The 18,692-nt window shown below is 41.8% G+C and overlaps 1 protein-coding gene across 1 annotated transcript in view; it reads right to left on the bottom strand.

Moving 5' to 3' along the window:
• LOC132822098 (storkhead-box protein 2-like) overlaps positions 1–18,692 on the bottom strand; it is a 437,283-nt gene that overhangs the window by 399,059 nt on the left and 19,532 nt on the right. The window contains exon 2 of the mRNA XM_060835161.1: positions 2,136–2,256. The gene's annotated coding sequence lies outside the window, so the exon portion shown is untranslated. The remainder of the gene's footprint in view (positions 1–2,135; positions 2,257–18,692) is intronic.

Here is an 18,692-nt window from a genome sequence, read left to right as displayed (position 1 = left end):
TGTGACTAAGCCACACCCTCTCCATCCTGTCAGGAAAGGCTCAGAAATCGCAGAGTTATATTAACATGGTAGAGGTAGTAATCCCAACGTCCACCATGTTTTCTGAATGTTTCCACCCAGGAAACTGAACTCTCCCTGAGGTTAAAGGCAACAGGAATTGCAGCATTTGCTCACATAATTTACTCTGGTAATATGTATACTGCAGGAAGGGATGTGATTTATTAGTTAGCCATTTAGACTCAGAATAATGGATCTTCACCTGAGCAAGGATTTTTCCGGAGCAGGAGTTTACCACATAACAGTTTCTTAGCTGTGTGCTACATTAAATATCTACAAAAAGAGGGAGGTAGTGAAGATGAAAGCATTTTATAACAAACAAACGCAATCACACCAGGTCATACAGATCTAAGGCCTGTGGTGCCTCTGAATTCAGACTATCAATTAGGATTTGTGAACTAAAATTCCTTCACATTAATAAGATTAAAGTCAAATTGTCTTTACTTGTTTTCAACACTGTATTAATTATATTACATAGATATTTGACCCAAGCATTATTAAAAGCTTTGGGATTAAACTCTCAGGGCCTTTGAATTTTTATGCAAAATTCAAAAAAAAAACTGTGAGGGGACTTGATAAAAAAGGGAAAATTATCAGCTCTTTTTCAGTAAATTGATAATATCAGGCAAGTATGAAAAATAAATTAAGAACAATTTAAAAACATTTTAACATGAGCGAGCTTTTTTTTACGATTTATCATGGGCTTACAAATATATGAACAATTAAAAATAGACGTGGACAAAATGTCCAAGCAACAAATGGACAACATTAGAGAACCCCTACATGGAAGGAGGCCATTTTGCCCATGAAGTCTGAAGAGGATCCCACCCAGACTCAAATTCCCCCGCATATCACATTTACTGTGGCTAATTCACCTGGCCTATACATCCCTGAACACTATGGCCAATCCATCTAGTCTGCACTGTGGGAAGAAACTGGAACACCTGGAGGAAGCCCACGCTGACAGTGGAAGAATATGCAAGCTCCATATATAAGTCACTGAAGACTGGAATTGAACCTAGATCCCTGGCACGGTGAGACTGCAGTGCTACTCACTGTGCCATGCCAGAGAGCTCCCTACTCCTCCAAAACCCTTGAAAGGATCAAAAACTAAAGAATTGTTTAAAAAAATCTGTGCTCCAAAGGTAATCAAATATATTTCAAGAGACCACTGTAATTGTGTAATACAATTCTGTTCCACCGACTGTATGTCTTGGACCATCAGGATGACATCTAACTCATCTTCTCCAACTCCTAGCACTTCTTCAATGGGTTTTCTCAAGATGTCCATAGCTTCCTCCTGATGCCTAGCCCAGGCAGCTTTCTAGCTGCTGATCTTCCCGATGTGCCATTTGTTCCTGCTAGTTAGAACTGATGGTTCACTCATCAAGGAACAGAAAGATTAAATATTCTTTGCGGGATTTTCTCAGTTGGCTGCCTCTCACTAAATAGGTTGTGCCATTCTTTACGAGGGTTTCTGGTCTTCAGTTCCCAATAAGATTACCCTTCTTGCTTTCAATTACTGACAACAATGCTTCCACTATACCATGCCTTTCAAAGAAATTGTGGGGATGCATACAAGAATCCTTCATTAAAAAGGGAAAGCTAACAGAATAATTTGAGAGTATGTAGATTTTGGCCGTAGAGTTTGCTGGGAGGGTTTTGTTGATGAATTCTCCACTCACCATATAAAGAAAGAAAGGATTGTCACATTTCTTAAGTTGGCAGTTATAATCAGATCCAAATAATTGTGTTCATGCCTATTCCTATCCACAGGCTCCTGGAGGAAAAAGGAGTAGGAGATCAATGAATCCAAAAGGTGTACATATTCTTCACATCCTATCAGTGCTAACACAAACTTGGATGACCCTAATCAGCACCACCAGATTTATTGCACCTTTTCCTTTTCTCCCTCCATTTTGGCTGTACTCAGTCTGGGATCCTTAATTTCTTAATTCAGTCACTACAAAAAACTAAATGTTGTATGATGAGTACAAAACACATTGAAAAGATTATAAACCCTGCATAAGGCAGTGCCAAAGAAAGACACGAACAAATAAACAATAATACATATTTACCATACTACGGCACGTTGTATCAAATATTGCCCCATTTTTCCGAGCAGCATCTTTCAATATAGCTTCAGCTTGTTCCACATAACCTTGTGTTAGGAACCATCTAGGAGATTCAGGTATATACCTACAATTTGAAGAAACAACTCGGTGAATAAGAAAATGGTCATTTCACCCATGCAAAGCCAGCACAAACAGTTTGGCAGGAGGCATAGAATATACGCGGGTTAGGTGAATTGGCCATGCTAAATTGCCCGTAGTGTTAGGTAAGGGGTATGGGTGGGTTGCGCTTCGACGGGTCGGTGTGGACTTGTTGGGCCGAAGGGCCTGTCTCCACACTGTAAGTCTAATCTAATCTAATCTATACAATGGGTAGCTAGCCCACTGCCCTCCTACATACCTGCTAACCTTTCCCTACATTACAGGGTTAGGGAGAAGAGCAGAATGTAAGCATGGTGCTCTGCTTGCCTTTTGGTTTATTGAGAGCCTTAAGTGACAGGATCTCAATGTTCCTCTACTGCCATAATGTGCGAACATGCACAGCAGTGCAAGGTAGCAACAGCAGGGAGTCCATATTATCACCAAAGTTGATGAAAAGACCAGAAGCAAGGGTGGGGGTGTTACATGTTTATGGGATGCCGTCTATGCATCTGGAGTATTCCTTCTAAGATTATAACCACCCCTTTATACATTCTTCCATGCCTGACCTCCCAAAACCTACCTCCCAACAATTGCTCAATCTCTCCCTGGCAGGAAGACCGACTTACCTATCCAAGACACTTGTCCCTGGGCTTTCTTATAATCCCAGCAGCACTCAGCACTCTCATGCTCTGCTGGGACTGCCAGGGCTGTTGTGTTATATCTTATAGGAAACTAGGAATATTGGAGCATAAGAATACAGAAGCATAGGAACAGGAGCAGGCCATTCATCCCCTCATAGTCTCAAAGCTAATATGCAATACTCATGATGTCATCACCATGCTATGACAAGTGAGTTGATGGCATAAAGGTCACAATCTCCGTCTTACTGGGGTCACTTGCAGCATGATATGTTGATAAAAGTGTGCTACAATTTGTGACCAAATCTTTCAGTCCGAGCCCAGATATGGAATTGCCCAGATTGTAATGAAAAGGAGATACCAGGAATCATTGTAAACTTTCATTGAATGTTTTAGTACAATGTGACTCATGTCTGGTTTTTGTATTCTGGGAGTTAGAATAAGTACCACGACATAAGAAACACCTACCTCAGAGTAAATGCTGACCACTGCATCTGTGACTGATCATGAGTGCAGAACAGATTAGCTGTCACTGTAGTGTCCATTTACAAAGGATCAACTCCCAGTTATGGCATCATATCATATGAGGAGCTGCTGGATATTCAGGTTGTCTAGTTCCTATTGAGGCCAGGAATTCATTCAGTGAGGGACAGAAGTCTGACCCTCAGCTTATTCAGGCCATCTACAGCATAACATTGATACAGAGACAAAAAAACCTGCCGATGTTGGAATCCAATGTAGACAGGCAGGAGGCTTGAAGAACACAGCAAGCCAGGCAGCATCAGGAGGTGAAGAAGTCAACATTTTGGATGTAACTGTTTGCAAGACTCTGGTTGATCTGATTGTGGCCTCAACTCCACATTCACTCCTACACCTGATAAATACTGACTCCCTTGTCAGTCACGAATCTACCTACCTCTGCCTTATAAATATTCAGTTACCTTACTTCCATTACAGTTTGGTAAAGGGAGTTCCAAAAATTCACGGCCTCTGACTTGAATGGGAGCTATATTAGTCTGAAATTGCAATTTAACTTAAATCAATGAACAATGCATTTACTCATCAACAAAGAGGGACATATAGAATCTCTGGGAGAGTCAAAGTGAGCAGTAACATCCTCCAATCTCGGATGTAATATGCACAAAGTGGCAGCAGCATGTAACTGAAGGCACAAAATATGCACAAGGCAAGTGCTGCGTAAGCAATCCTCTCGGATTTTCTGACGAGTTCCGTTCCTGTTCAGTTAGAAAACCATGTAATCTTGTCAATTAAATCATGAATAACTACCAAAACATGATGGCCTGGAGCTTCTACACAATTGCCTTGATATTTTTTAGAGCAACTCAGCCAAAATCAGCTTAGCCAGATTATAAACATTTAAGCATAAATTGAATTTTTTGGAACTCCTTTTTCAGGGTCAGTTCTGCTCATTTAGAGACATCACCCTGGAAGGAGGTCAAAGCAGCACCCAGGGTGGAGTAATCACTCTTGAAAGTCTCTCCTAAATGCACTTGTTTACAGACATTCAATGAGATGCCCAAATTTTATTTCCTCTTTTCTTTCTTTTATCGGATATGGACATTGCTGGCAAGGGCAGAGTTTGTTGTCCATCCCTAATTGCCCTTAAACTGAGTAGTTTGCAAGACCACAAAATACACAGATATGGGGAAAAGGTAGGAGACTATCACTAGGTAATAAAACTAGTGCAGTCACGATGGGCTGAGTGGCCTCCTTCTCCACTGGAATAATTTGGTGATTCATTTCAGAGGCCTCTTAAGAATCAATCACGTTATTTGGAGTGACATGTAGGCCAGACTAGGTGAGGTCATCAGGCTTCCTTCCCAGAAGGATATTACTGAACCTTCTGGGATTTTATTGATTCTTTGATTGGTTCTTTTGGATCCAAAGACAACAAAGGTTATTTTTCAAATGTAAGTTTTGCTTCACTTCTCCAAAAGCATGGGGGTAGCTCAGTTGGATGGATGGCTGGTTTGTAGTGCAGTGAAGATAACAGCATTGGTTCAATTCCCACATCATGGTTACCATGAAGGGCTCTCCTTCTCATCCTCTCCCATTGCCTGAGGTGTGGTGACCCTCAGGTTAAACCACCATTAATTGCATCTCTCTTTTTAATGAGAGAGCCATATGGTCTGGTGGGACTATGGCAGCTTTACCAATTCTTTAAGAAAATGACTAATGCACCTTGATAGAACAAAACAGGATTTCAGAATTTTGTAAAAAGTGAATTTTGGAGATTTATAATCAAGTTATTCAGAGGAAGTGATTTAATTCTGATTAAAAATTCTAATCTTCAGTAATGATAAATCTACCTACAGCAAGCTAAGTCAAACATTACTAATCATTATTAAGGATTCAAGTCTTATGGGAGAAAGGCAGAAAAGTGGAGTTGAGGTCTACCAAATCAGCCACGATCTCATTAAAAGGCATAATGGGGCGGCACGGTGGCACAATGGTTAGCACTGTTGCCTCATGGTGCCAGAGACCCAGGTTCAATTCCCGCCTCAGGTAGACTGTGTGGAGTTTGCACATTCTCTCTGGATTTCCTCTGGGTCTCTGGGTGCTCCGGTTTCCTCCCACAGTCCAAAAATGTGTAGACTAGGTGAATTGGCCATGATCAATTGCTCACAATGTTAAGTGTAAGGGTAAACGTAGGGGTTAGGGTTGTGCTTTGGCGGATCGGTGTGGACTTGTTGGGCCGAAGGGCCTGTTTCCACACTGTAAGTTATCTAATCAGATTCAATGGGCTGAATGACCTACTTCTGCATCTTAATGGTCTATCACTTGAAAAAACATAAAGTAAATGTTTAAAGCAATCTTTTGCAACTATTCATAAGTATATAGCACTTCTTTATGTACAATATAACAAATGTTTCATGGAGTATTATGAGACAAAATCTAGTACAATCACACTAAAAAAAATTAAGACAAATACAGTCAAAGAAGTTTGTTTTAAGGAGCATCTCAGAGGGGAAAGAGATACAGCGAGGGAGAGAACTTACAGGAGGGAGTTCCAGGGCTTCAGGCCTCAATACATGAAGACACTGCTACCATTGGTGAAGTAATTGAAACCTGGTGCACATCGAGACAGAATTGGAAGTGTGCAGATATCTTGGGGATTTTAGGTCTGCACAAACGTGGAAATGTTGCTGAACCGAGAACCAGTGTAGGTCAGTGAGAACAAGATGGGGGCCAAATGGGGCATAGTGCAGGTTGTGATGGGTGACTTTTCAATGACCTCCAGTTTAAGGAAGGCCGAAGGATGGGATTAGGGATATGTTAAGGATAGGGTAAGAGTTAGGGCTAGAGCCAGGCATAAGTTAAGAGTTAGGGTTAGGGTTAGGATTAGGGCTATGGTAAGGGTTACAGTTAGGGTTAGAGTTAGAGTTTGGTCTAGAGTTAGGTTTAGGTTTAGAATTAAGGTTAGGTTTAGTGTAAGGGTTAGGTGTAGATTTAAGGTTTCGAGCTGGATCAGGCTTATGGTTTTGGTTATGGTTAGGGTTAGTGATTGGGCTCCGCTTAGGATTGACCAAGGTGGTGTTGGTAGAGTCAGGCCCATACGCAACAAAACAGCGGAAGAGCATCTCAGCAGCAGTTAAGCTGAGATAGGTAAAGTGCCCTGAACAGGGCTTATCTCTGCTTTCTCACCACAAATACTGAGTTTCTTCAGCAATACCTGTTTTTGTTTAACATCTCCAGCGTTCGTGGTTCTTTGTTTCAATTTAACGAATTCAGAGATATGTAACTTACTTTGAGATGAAACATTTTTCAGGATTGCGATAATTTTTGGGTACTGGCACAAAGCCAACAAATGCACCCGAAGTGGAAACTACTGTGTCGTTTTTTAACATCATATCAATTTTACTTTTGCTTATCACACTGAAACATAAAGGGAATAATGTTTTGTGTTTACCAAAGAGCAACATCTCAATATTTTCTTTAATTATTGAGCACTTTCTAAAGTTTTTATCTGCATTCCAGAGGTTTCCAAATTCCAAAGCAACTCTGTTTAGCTTTAGTTAATGTTAAGAAACAATTAAACAGATAAGAGAGAAAGAAAATATCAATCAAATGTTACGATGAACAATTATGATGTTAGAGACTTTATAGGCAGCAACTTTAAAAGGTATACTTTTGCTCTCAAATCTATAAATAGTATTTAAAAGCCTTTTTCAAAGTACAGGGCTGGACAGACATTTTGGCACCTTTTGGTGTTTGTTTAGACCTCATCAGACTCTTCTCTGGAGCTAATCACAGTCATTAAAAGGCAAGACTCCTTCAGGGTTGGCTATTAATTCTTCTAAAAGTGAGAAAACCCATAGCTTCTATGGAAATGGTAATAAGTTAGAAAGATACTTCAAAGTATCTTTCTAACTTATTTCCAGTATGACTGTTCCACAAATCTGCCAAGCCAAAAACTCCTTGAATGTTTAATGCAGTCATGTTGAATTTTGGCCTGGATAAAGTCTGGCTACAAATAGCCATTTTGTGCACACTGACCAGGAAGAACTCTGAGAGACATCCTGACAGAGGTTTCTGGGCCACAGTGGCACAAAAAGGAAGGTATTCAGAAATTGACTGTTTTTTGGCTGAAAATATTGTATTTTTGGGGTAAACAATATCCAGGTAATCTGCAAGCAGAACGAATGACTAAGAGGACAAACACCAGCTATTTAGCTACAGAATTCGTCATAGCTGCTGAATCTGCCTTCGTGTTTTAACCCCACCACATCGGAGAGAGTTATTTCACAAAGCAATAGGCCTCCAACAGTTTCAAAGACTGAACTTATTTTAATCTTTTTGTGTACTTTTCATCCTTACCTATTTTTAATGTTTGTATATGTATTTAAAGTTAATAACTTTATAACTTTTAATTGAATAACTCTGGCTGTAGTTTTCAATAAACTAATCCGTAGCCTTGTTTAAGACTGCTGCTTTAATGCTGGTATGTATTTTTAATTCTAATGCCTCGCAGTCTAAAGGAGAGTTACATCTACAAATCAGTTCTTAATTCACATGTTATTTTAAGGAAGCACCTTTTATATGGAAATGACACTTCTTTTTTATTTATTCACTCATGGGACATGCACATCACCGGCTGGGCCAGCACTTGTTGCCTATCCCTAACTGTCTTTGAGAAGGTGAGGGTGAGCTGCTTTCTTGAATTGCTGCAATTCACCTGCTGTAGGTTGACCTACAATGCCCTTAGGGTGGGAATGTCAGGATTTTGATCCAGAGACAGTGAAGAACGGCTCTATATTTTCAAGTCAGGATGGTGAATGGCCTGGAGGGGAATGTGCAGATGGTGGTATTCCCATGTTTCTGCCCTTGTCCTTCTAAATTGAAAGGGTTGTGGGTTTAGCAGAAGGTGTCTCAGGATCTTTAGTGAATTTCTACAGAGCATCTTGTATATAGGACCTCTGCTACTGAGCATCGGTAATAGAGGGAGTGGATGTGGTATCAATCAAGCGGGTTGCTATGTCCTGGATGGTGTCAAGCTTCTTCAGTGTTGTTGGAGATGCATCCATCCAGGCAAGTGGGGAGTATTCTATCACACTTATGACTTATGCATTATAGATGGTGGACAGGCTTTGGGGAGTTAAGAGGTACAATATTCCTACTCTCTGACCTGCTCTTGTAGCTACTGTTCATTTCTGGTCAATGGGTCATCCTAAGTTCCACAATGTTGACCTTGAGGATTTTAGTGTTGATAACGCCATTGATTGTCAAGGAGGCGTAACTAAATTACCTCTGTTTGGTGATGGTCATTGTTTGGTATTTGTGTGGCATGAATGTTATTTGCCACTTATCAGGCCAAGCCCGGATATTGTCCAGGCCCTAACACATTTAAACATGGACTGTTTCAGTATTTGAGGAGTCACAAATGGTGCTCAACATTGTGGACTCATTGGAGATTATCCCCACTTCTGACTTTATGACGGAGGGCAGGTAATTGATGAAGCAGTTGAAGATGGTTGGACCTCGGCCAACACTCTGAAAAACTCCTGCAGAGATGTCCTTGAGCTGAGATGACTGACCTCTGATAACCAGAACTATCTTCCAATGTGCCAGGTATGACTCCAGCCAGCAGAGAGTTTGCATCTGATTCCCACTGATTCCAGTTTGGCTAGAACTCCTTGATGGCGGATTCAGTTGTATATTGGGTCCAGGTCGATGTGCTTATTGATTGAATCTGTGGATGAGTGCCATGCCTCTAGGAATTCCCAGGCTGTTCTCTGTTTGATTTGTCTTATAATAGTAGTGTTGTCCCAGTCGAACTCATGTTGCTTGTCATCTGACTATGTGGCTACTAATGATAGCTGGTCATGTTGTTTCCTGGCTAGTTGGTGTAGGTTAATTAGCCTATGAAACGACATGACCAGCTATCCTTAGCAGCTACATACACAGATGACAAGCAACATGAGTTCGACTGGGACAACACTACTATTATAAGACAAATCAAACAGAGAACAGCCTGGGAATTCCTAGAGGCATGGCACTCATCCACAGATTCAATCAATAAGCACATCGACCTGGACCCAATATACCAGCCACTGCAGCGGACAGCTGGAACTGACAACCGGAAGCAGCAAATACAAATCACTATAAATGCCAGAAGAAACAAGACAGAGGCGCTTCACAGGAGGCTCCGAAGCACTGAGGATGTCACCTAGACAGGGGACAAAACGTCTGCAACACAAATTCCCAGCTCGGTGAACAGAACCACAACAACAAGCACCCAAGCTACAAATCTTCTCCCACCCTTTGAATATTGCATTCATTTCTGGTCTCCCTGCTATAAGGAAGATGTTGTCAAACTTGAAAGGGTTCAGAAAAGATTTACAAGGATATTGCCAGGATGGGAGGATTGGAGCTATCGGGACAGTCATAGTGTCACAGAGATATACAGCATAGAAACAGACCCTTCGGTCCAACTCATCCATGTCGACCAGATATCCTAAATAAATCTAGTCCCATTTGCCAATATTTGGCCCATATCCCTCTAAGTCCTTCATATTCGTATACCCATCTAGATACCTTTTAAATGTTGTAATTGTACCAGCCTCTACCACTTCGTCTGGCAGCTTATTCCATATACACATCACCCTCTGTATGAAAAAATTGCCCCTTCGGGCCCTTTTAATTCTTTCTCCTCTCACCCTAAACCTATATCCTCTAGTTTTCCCCTATCCTAGGGAAAAGACCTTGTCTATTAATCCTATCCATGCCCTCATGACTTTATAAACTTCTATAAACCACTCAGCCTCTGATGCTCCTGGGAAAATAGTACCAGTCTGTTCAGCATCTTCCGATAGCTCAAACCCTCCAACCCTGGCAACATTCTTGTAGATCGTTTCTGCACTCTTTTAAGTTTCACAACATCCTTCCTATAGGAGGGAGACCAGAATTGCACACAATATTCCAATTGTTGCCTAACCAATGTGCTATACAGCTGTAACATGAACTCCCAGCTCCTATACTCAATGCACTGTCTGCTGTTTTTCTGTAGATGAAGCTGATTTATTTCTACAGAATAATTTGACAGGAACAAGTGTAATAATTTCTCAAGTAGTCAGAAAGGCTAAGTAAGATCAAAGAACAACAGTACAGAAATGGTTCTGGAATGTTTCCATTCATTTGTCATGACCTAATCAATGGCTAATCAAAATCCATTGATAAAATTCAATTTGGCATGACAGAACAAACATTTGGCTATCTGAAACTTTCCTTAGGGATGTGGATAATTCAAAGTGGACTGTCTTGAATATTTTAGTGGAACACTGCACTAATTGAGCAACAGGAGGTGTTGTAAGAACTGTAGGCTGGGGCTATTTTCCCCAGAGCTTCAGAGGCTGAGGGGTGACCTTGTAGAAGTTTACAAAATCATGAGTGGCATGGTTAGGGTAAACTGTCAAGGTCTTTCCCCCAGTATAGGGAAAAATTAGATGGCATAGATATAAGGTGAGTACTGGAAAATCGTTAATGTGACAGCTCCTATTTAAAAAAGGAGTAAAGCAAAAGACGGAAAATTACAGACCGATTACCCAAACCTCGGTCGTGGGTAAGATCCTGGAATCCATTGTGAAGGATGAGATTTCTGAACACTTTGAAGTATATGGTAAAATAGGGCAAAGTCAGCATGGTTTCATCAAGGGGAGGTCATTGAGGAAGTGACGAGCAAGTTAGACCAATGCCAATGGATGTTACCTACCTGGACTTCAAGAAGGCCTTTGACAAGGTGCCTCACAGGGGGCTGCTGAGTAAGATAAGGGCCTATGGTGTGACAGGCAAGATGCTCTCATGAATAGAAACTTGGCTGTCTGACAGAAAGCAGAGAGTGGGCATAAAACAGTCCTTCTTAGGATAGCAGCTGGTGATAAATGGTGTTCCACAAGGCTCAGTGTTGTGACCACAAGTTTTTACTTTATACATTAATGATCTGGATGAAGGAACTGAGGGCATTCTGGCAAGGTTTGCAGATGATACAAAGATAGGTAGATGGACTGGAGGGTGGGGAGACTGCAGAAGGATTTGGACAGGTTAGGAGAGTGAGCAATGAAATGGCAGATGGAGTACAACGTGGTAAAGTGTGATCATGCACTTTGATAGGAAAAATAGAGGCATGGACTATTTTCTGAATGGGGAGAAAGTTCAGAAGTCTGAAATGCAAAGAAATTTGGGAGTTCGAGTCCAGGACCCTCTCAAGGTAAACTTGCAGGTTGAGACAGTAGTTAGGAAGGCAATTGCAATGATAGCTATTAATTTTGAAAAGACTTGAATATAAAAGCAGGGATGTACTTCTGAGGCTCTGGCCAGACCACATTTGGAGTATTGCAAGCAGTTTTGGGCTCCATATCTCAGGAAGGATGTACTAGCTCTGGAACATTTTCAGAGGAGGTTTATGAGAATGGTCCCAGGAATGAAAAGCTTAACATAGGAGAAATGTTTGAGGACTCTGGATCTATACTCGATGAAGTTTAGAAAGATGAGGGGGTATCTAATTGAAACATACAGAACATTGAATGGCCTGGATAGTATAGATGTTGGGAAGATGTTTCCATTGATAGGAGAGTCTAGGACCTGAGGGCACAGCCTTAGAGTAAAGGGAAGACCTCTTAGAACAGAGAGAAGGTGAAATGTTTTCAGCGAGAGAGTGGTGAACCTATAGAATTCACCGCCACAAAAGGTGGTGGAGGTCAGGTCATTGAAGGTATTTAAGACTGAGATAGATAGGTTGTTGAGTATCAAGGGGATCAAGGGTTATGGGGAGAAAGCAGGAAAATGGGGCGGAGAACCTTTCAACCAAGATTGAAAGGTGGACCAGACTCAATGGGCCAAATGGCCTAATTTCTGCTCCTGTATCTTATAGTGTTATGGAATCTAAGGGGCAACATTTTCACACAGAGGATGGTGCGAGTATGAAATGAGCTTCCAGAGGAAGTGGTGGAAGCTAGTACAGATACAACATTTAAAAGGCATCTGGATGGTGATTTGAATAGGAAGGGTTTAGAGGGATATGGCCCAAATGATGACATATGGAACTGGATTAATTTAGGATATCTGGTCGGCATGGACGAGTTGGACCGAAGGGTCTTCATCCGTTTTGTATATCTCTATGGGTCTATGAGTTAATGGGTCTTTTTCAGGTTGGGTAGATGCAATTAGTGGAACGCGACAAGAATCAGTTCTAAGGCCTCAATTATTTCCAAACTATATTAATGACTTGCTGAGGGTGTTAATGTGTAATGTATCCAAATTTGCTGGTGATACAGAAATAGGCGGGAGGATATGCTGTGCTGAGGATGTAAGCAATCTGTGAGGGAATATAGATAGATTGAGTGAGTGGATGTAAAATTAGTAAATAGAGTTTAATGTAGGAAAGAATGAGGTCATGTAGGAAGAATCAAAAGGCTGACGATTATTAAAATGAAAAGAAATTCCAAAAAAGTGTTCAGGTGTTCTTGAGTGTTAAACACAAAATGTTAGCATGCAATTGCAACAAGTAATGAAGAAGACAAATGGAATTTTAGTCTATTGCTAGGCTTTGAAATTTAAAACAGGGGAATCTTCTTATAACTGTACAGGGTGTTAATGCAGCTGTACCTTCCTATCCCAAATACAGTTTGTTCCTATATTCTAAAAAGGACATATTAACATGAGAAGCTGTGCAAAAAGAAATTCACTAACCTGATTCCTGGAATGAAGGCAGTAACTAATCAGGAAGAGGTAAACTGGTTAAACCATTATTCATCAGAGTTTAGAATAATGAGAAGTGATCTCATTGAACCATGCAAGGTTCTGAGGGAGCTCGACAGGGTAGATGTTGAGATGATGATTTCACGAGTGAGAAATCTTGAACTCGGGACACAGTTACAGAATAAGGGGACATTCATTTAAAACTGAAACATTAAAGAATTTCTTCTCCAAAACAGTAGTCACAGTTTGGATTTCTCCAACCAAGGGAGTTGTGCAGGCTAGATCACTGAAAGTATATAAAGAGGACGTAGATATGGATGTCCTGTTGGAACTCCAAAGCAGTGAAAGGTTTAGATTAGATTCTCCTACAGTGTGGAAACAGGCCTTTGGCCCAACGAGTCCACACCAACCCTCAAAGGACGAACCCATCCAGACCCATGCCCCTCTGACTAATGCACTGAACGTTATGGGCAATTCAGCATGGCCAATTCACCTGACCTGCACATCTTTGGACTGTGGAAGGAAACTGGAGCACCTGGAGGAAACCCACACAGACACAGGGAGAATGTGCAAACTCAACAACAGACAATCACCCGAGGCTGGAATCAAACCTGGATCCCTGGTGCTGTGAGGCAGCAGTGCTAACCACTGAGCCATCATGGCGCCCTGTGTCAACGATATCAAAGTTCTGTCAAAGCTATTAAACAACTAAGAACACGTGTCTGTTTTCATGAGGGATTTGTTGAAGGAATTTCACTAACCTGGAAAGAACATCTGACTAACTGGGCCACTGGAGCTGGGAACTGTCCTGTCTCTGCGCTTCCCTCATGGGAGTGAAAATCTGGGCCTTAATCTTCGTTTGAATCTTGTGAGGAACAGGAGCTAGAAGATTGCCTTAGTTTGAAGCCAGTGGTAGAATCTATAGCAGGGCTCACAAATTCTTACTGTAAAAGTAAGTAACCAACAGCTGAGCTTGGAAGTAATTAAAAAGTAACCATAGCAAGGGTTAGAACAGCCGCCCTTGAAAGAGTGTGAATGAAAGTTTCAATCCTGATCATAACTGGAGGTGAGGAGAATTCCCTGGAAGGCTGGGACATATAGGTAGTCTGCACAAATGCAAATAGAAAGGAATTCTTGGGGGAAGTACAGATGAAAATGTGTTGCTGGTTAAAGCACAGCAGGTTAGGCAGCATCCAAGGAATAGGAAATTCGACGTTTCGGGCATAAGCCCTTCATCAGGAGTAAACCTGAATGTCTAGTGTATGTAATTTTAAATCCTATTTTTATGTTTGTATCTTTTATTTTGTCATACAATAAAATTCATTCTGTTAAAAATATGAAATCTTGTGGTGTAGTTCTATTTGTTAAAACCAGGTATCGGATTTCTTTTTAAATCCAACCGGCCCTAACTGTATCATAATACTGTATTTAAACAGTTCATCTTCTGCCTTTTCCACAACCTCCACCATGACACCATCACCCTCCGACACCCACTGCCCTTGTCACCACACTTTGAACCATACAGGAAGTGTAACACCTCCCTCTTACCTCTCCCCCTCATCATCCAAGCTGTATATGATTCATAATGTGAGGTCAGTAGGTGGAACAGGTTTTAAATTGGCAAGAGGTTGGAATGTGTGGACGTAAAAGGAACCTTGGTGTCATTATTGGTAAGTCACAAAAACGAATGTGCAGGTACAACAAGGTATTAGAAAGGCTCATGGAATTTTGAGTAGAGGACTTGTGAAATTTTGCTTCAATTGCATCAAAGAGTTTGGTTTGATCATACCTGGAGGACTGTGTGCAGTTATGGTCTCCTTAACTCAGGGAAGGTACTATTGCCATAGAGGGTGTAAAAGAAGGTTCATCAGTCTTGTTCCTGGGATAGCAGGACTGTCCTAGGAAGAGAGACAGCACAAAGTGGGTCTGTATTTTCTAGAGTTATGAAGAGTGAGAAGTGATCTCATGGAAATTGACAAAAAAATATAAAGGGTGGATGCAGATAAGACGTTTCTCCTGTTTCGGAATCCAGAACCAGAAGCACAATTGAATATTAAGGGGGATATCACTTAGGTCTGAGGTGAAGAGAAATCTTTTTATTCAGATTGGCAACTGCCTTTGAAATTCACAAAGGCCGGTGGAAGCTCTGTCTTTGAGTATGTTTAAGGTAGAAATAGATAAATTTCTAATGACCAGTGGATGTACAGGGATAGAATTTGTGAAGTGTTTGATGAGCCATGATCATATTGAACAGCAAGCTTGATAGGCTCAATGGACACTGCTGTTTCTATGTACACCACTCACACCTTCCGCAGACACACCCCTTATTTCATTTCTTGTCCTGTTATCACTTCATTTTGGCCTCGCACCATCAATCTAAAGAAAAGAGTTCTGATTAAAGACCCTCAAACCAAATCACTAATTCTGTTTTATCTCTCCATTTACTCTGCTGCATATTTCCAACATTTTCTGTTATTGGTCCAAATTTTGCTGCAATTGTTTTCTAAACCTTCCAAGCTGCAGGTGAGGGCTCCACCTGTTGGTTAATGTTTGTGATGAGACCACAAATAAGGGAGGAAAGTTTAACAAATAATTGTAAAGTTTAAAATCACACAACACCAGGTTACAGTCCAACAGGTTTAATTGGAAGCACTATCTTTCGGAGCGCCGCTCCTTCATCAGGTGGTTGTGAAGGACACAATTGTAAGGCACAGAATTTAGAACAAAAATTTACAGTGTGATGTAACTGAAATTATACATTGAAAAATACCTTGATTGTCTGTTGAGTCTTTCATCTGTACGAATACCATGATAGTTTCACTTCTTTCATGTGTAAATGTTAAAACCTTTTTTTTAAAAGTTGCATTCTCAGGTTAACTGTAACAATTGGTTTTAGCTAGACAATATGTTGAAGGCATTAGCTCCCTGTGTTCTCTGTCTATGCCATGATGTTTAGATTGATTCTAATCTAAAAAGTGAGATAACAGAGTTTTACATAAATTCATGTAGTTTTTGAGCAAAGTACAATGTAACTCTGCAAGTACAAATTCACCCCACAAAATATATGTATATGTGTGCATGCAAGGTCTTTGTGTCTGTCTGTCTGTCTGGGTTGGGGGGTTGTGAGTGTGAGAGAGAGTGTAGAGTGTCTTAAATCTGTGAGGGGGTGATGTGTAGGTGTGGGAGTGTGTGTGTGTCTGGGGAGGGGAATTGTGAGTGTCTGTGACAGAGAGTGTATATGTGTGTGCGTGAGTGCAGAGTGGTCTAAGTCTCTGAGAGGATACATGTGAGAGTGTGGGAGTGTGTGTGTCTGTAAGGGTGTGTGTGAGTGTGTGTGTGTATGTCTGTGTATATGTGTGTCCGTGTGTATGTGTGTATAAGAATGCCTGTGTGTGTGTGTGTGTAGGAGTGTCTGTGTGTGTGTATAATGCAAGGGTGGTCACCTGTTATATGACATGAACCCAAGGTCCCGGTTGAGGCCCTTCCTATGGGTACCGAACTTAGCTATCAGCTTCTGCTCGGCCGCTTTTTGCTGCTACCTGTCCCAAAGTCCTCCTTACAGGATGGTCACCAGAAGGTCCGAGGTCGAATGTCCCGGTTCACTGAAGGGTTCCCCAACTGGGAGGGAACCCTCCTGCCTGTTGATTGTTTTGCGATGCCCATTCATCCATTGCCGTGGCCTTTGCTTGGTTTCCCCAATGTACCATGCCTCCGGGCATCCTTGCCTGCAACGTATAAGATAGACAATGTTGGCTGAGTCACATGAGTACCTGCCAAGTAGGAGGTGGGAGGTGTCCCCACGTGTAATGGTGGTATTCATGTCCACACTCTGACACGTCTTGCAGCGTACACCATGACAGGGTTGTATGGAGTTGTCCTAAAAGTTGGGCAGCTTGCTACAAACAATGATCTGTTTGAGGTTTGGCGGTTGTTTAAAGGCAAGTAGTGGAGGTGTGGGGAAGGTCTTGGCGAACTGCTCATCCTCATTGATGATGTGTTGCAGGTCACGAAGAACATGGCGTAGTTTTTCAGCTACTGGGAAGTACTGGACAATGAAGGGTACCCTGTCGGTTGCAGTATGTGTCTGTCTCCTGAGGAGGTCATTACGGTTCCTTGCTGTGGCACATCGGAACTGGCGGTCAATGAGTTGAGCATCGTAACCCGTTCTTATGAGGGTTTCTCTGAGTACTTCCAGGTGCCTGTCATGTTCCTCCTCATCTGAACAGATCCAGTGTATGCATAGGGCTTGTCCATAGGGGATGGCTGTTTTAATATGTTTTGGGTGGAAGCTGGAGAAGTGGCGTATTGTGAGGTTGTCTGTAGGTTTGCAGTAGAGTGTGGTGCTGAGGTGTCTGTCCTTGATGGAGACGCATGTGTCCAAGAATGAGACAGGTAGTCGACAGTAATCCATGGTGAGTTTGATGGTGGGATGATACTTGTTGATATCACTGTGTAGTTTTATCAGTGACTCCTCACCATGGGTCCAGAGGAAGAAAATGTTGTCACTGTACCTGGTGTATAATGTTGGTTGAAGGTCCTGCATAGAGAAGAAGTCTTATTCAAACCTGTGCATGAAGATGTTGGCATATTGGGGTGCAAATTTGGTCCCCATGGCTGTTCCATGTGTCTGGATGAAGAACTGGTTGTCAAAGGTGAAGACGTTGTAATCGAGGATATAGCAGATGAGTTGTAGGATGGTGTTTGGAGATTGGCAGCTGTTGGTGCTGAGTACTGAGGCTGTTGCCGCGATGCCATCATTGTGGGGGATGCTGGTGTAGAGTGCGGAAACGTCCATTGTGACAAGGAATGTTCCCGGTTCAACTGGTCCATGGATGCTGAGTTTCTGTAAGAGATCTGTAGTGTCACGACAGAAGCTGGGGATCCCCTGTACAATAAGTTTCAAGATGCCTTCAACATAGCCGGAGAGATTCTCACACAGGGTCCCAATGTCTGATACGATGGGACGTCCTGGTGTGTTGGCTTTGTGTACCTTTGGACGGCAGTAGAAGTTGCCTACATGAGAAGTAGTTGGGTTGGGGGCACGTAGGGAACTCTGAAGGACTGGATCCAAAGTCCTGATCAATGTGTTTAGCTCACGGGTGTGCTCTTTGGTCAGATCGACCGGTATTTGCCTGTACTGTTCCTGATTGTTCAGTTGTCAGTAAACTTCATAGAACATAGAACATTACAGCACAGTACAAGCCCTTCAGCCCTTGATGTTGCGCCGACCTGTCATACCAATCTGAAGCCCATCTAACCTACACTATTCCATGTACATCCATATGCTTGTCCAATGACGACTTAAATGTACTTAAAGTTGGTGAATCTACTACTGTTGCAGGCAAAGCATTCCAGTTTCCTCTCTGAGTAAAGAAACTACCTCTGACATCTGTCCTATATCTATCACCCCTCAATTTAAAGCTTTGCCCCCTTGTGCTTGCCGTCACCATATTTGGAAAAAGGCTCTCCCTGTCCAACCTATCTAACCCTCTGATTATCTTATGTCTTTATTAAGTCACTTCTCAACCTTCTTCTCTCCAACGAAAATAGCCTCAAGTCCCTCAGCCTT

This window comes from Hemiscyllium ocellatum, chromosome 2 (assembly GCF_020745735.1).
Source record: "Hemiscyllium ocellatum isolate sHemOce1 chromosome 2, sHemOce1.pat.X.cur, whole genome shotgun sequence".
Taxonomy (NCBI): domain Eukaryota; kingdom Metazoa; phylum Chordata; class Chondrichthyes; order Orectolobiformes; family Hemiscylliidae; genus Hemiscyllium; species Hemiscyllium ocellatum.
This window is presented reverse-complemented; position numbering and strand designations above follow the sequence as displayed.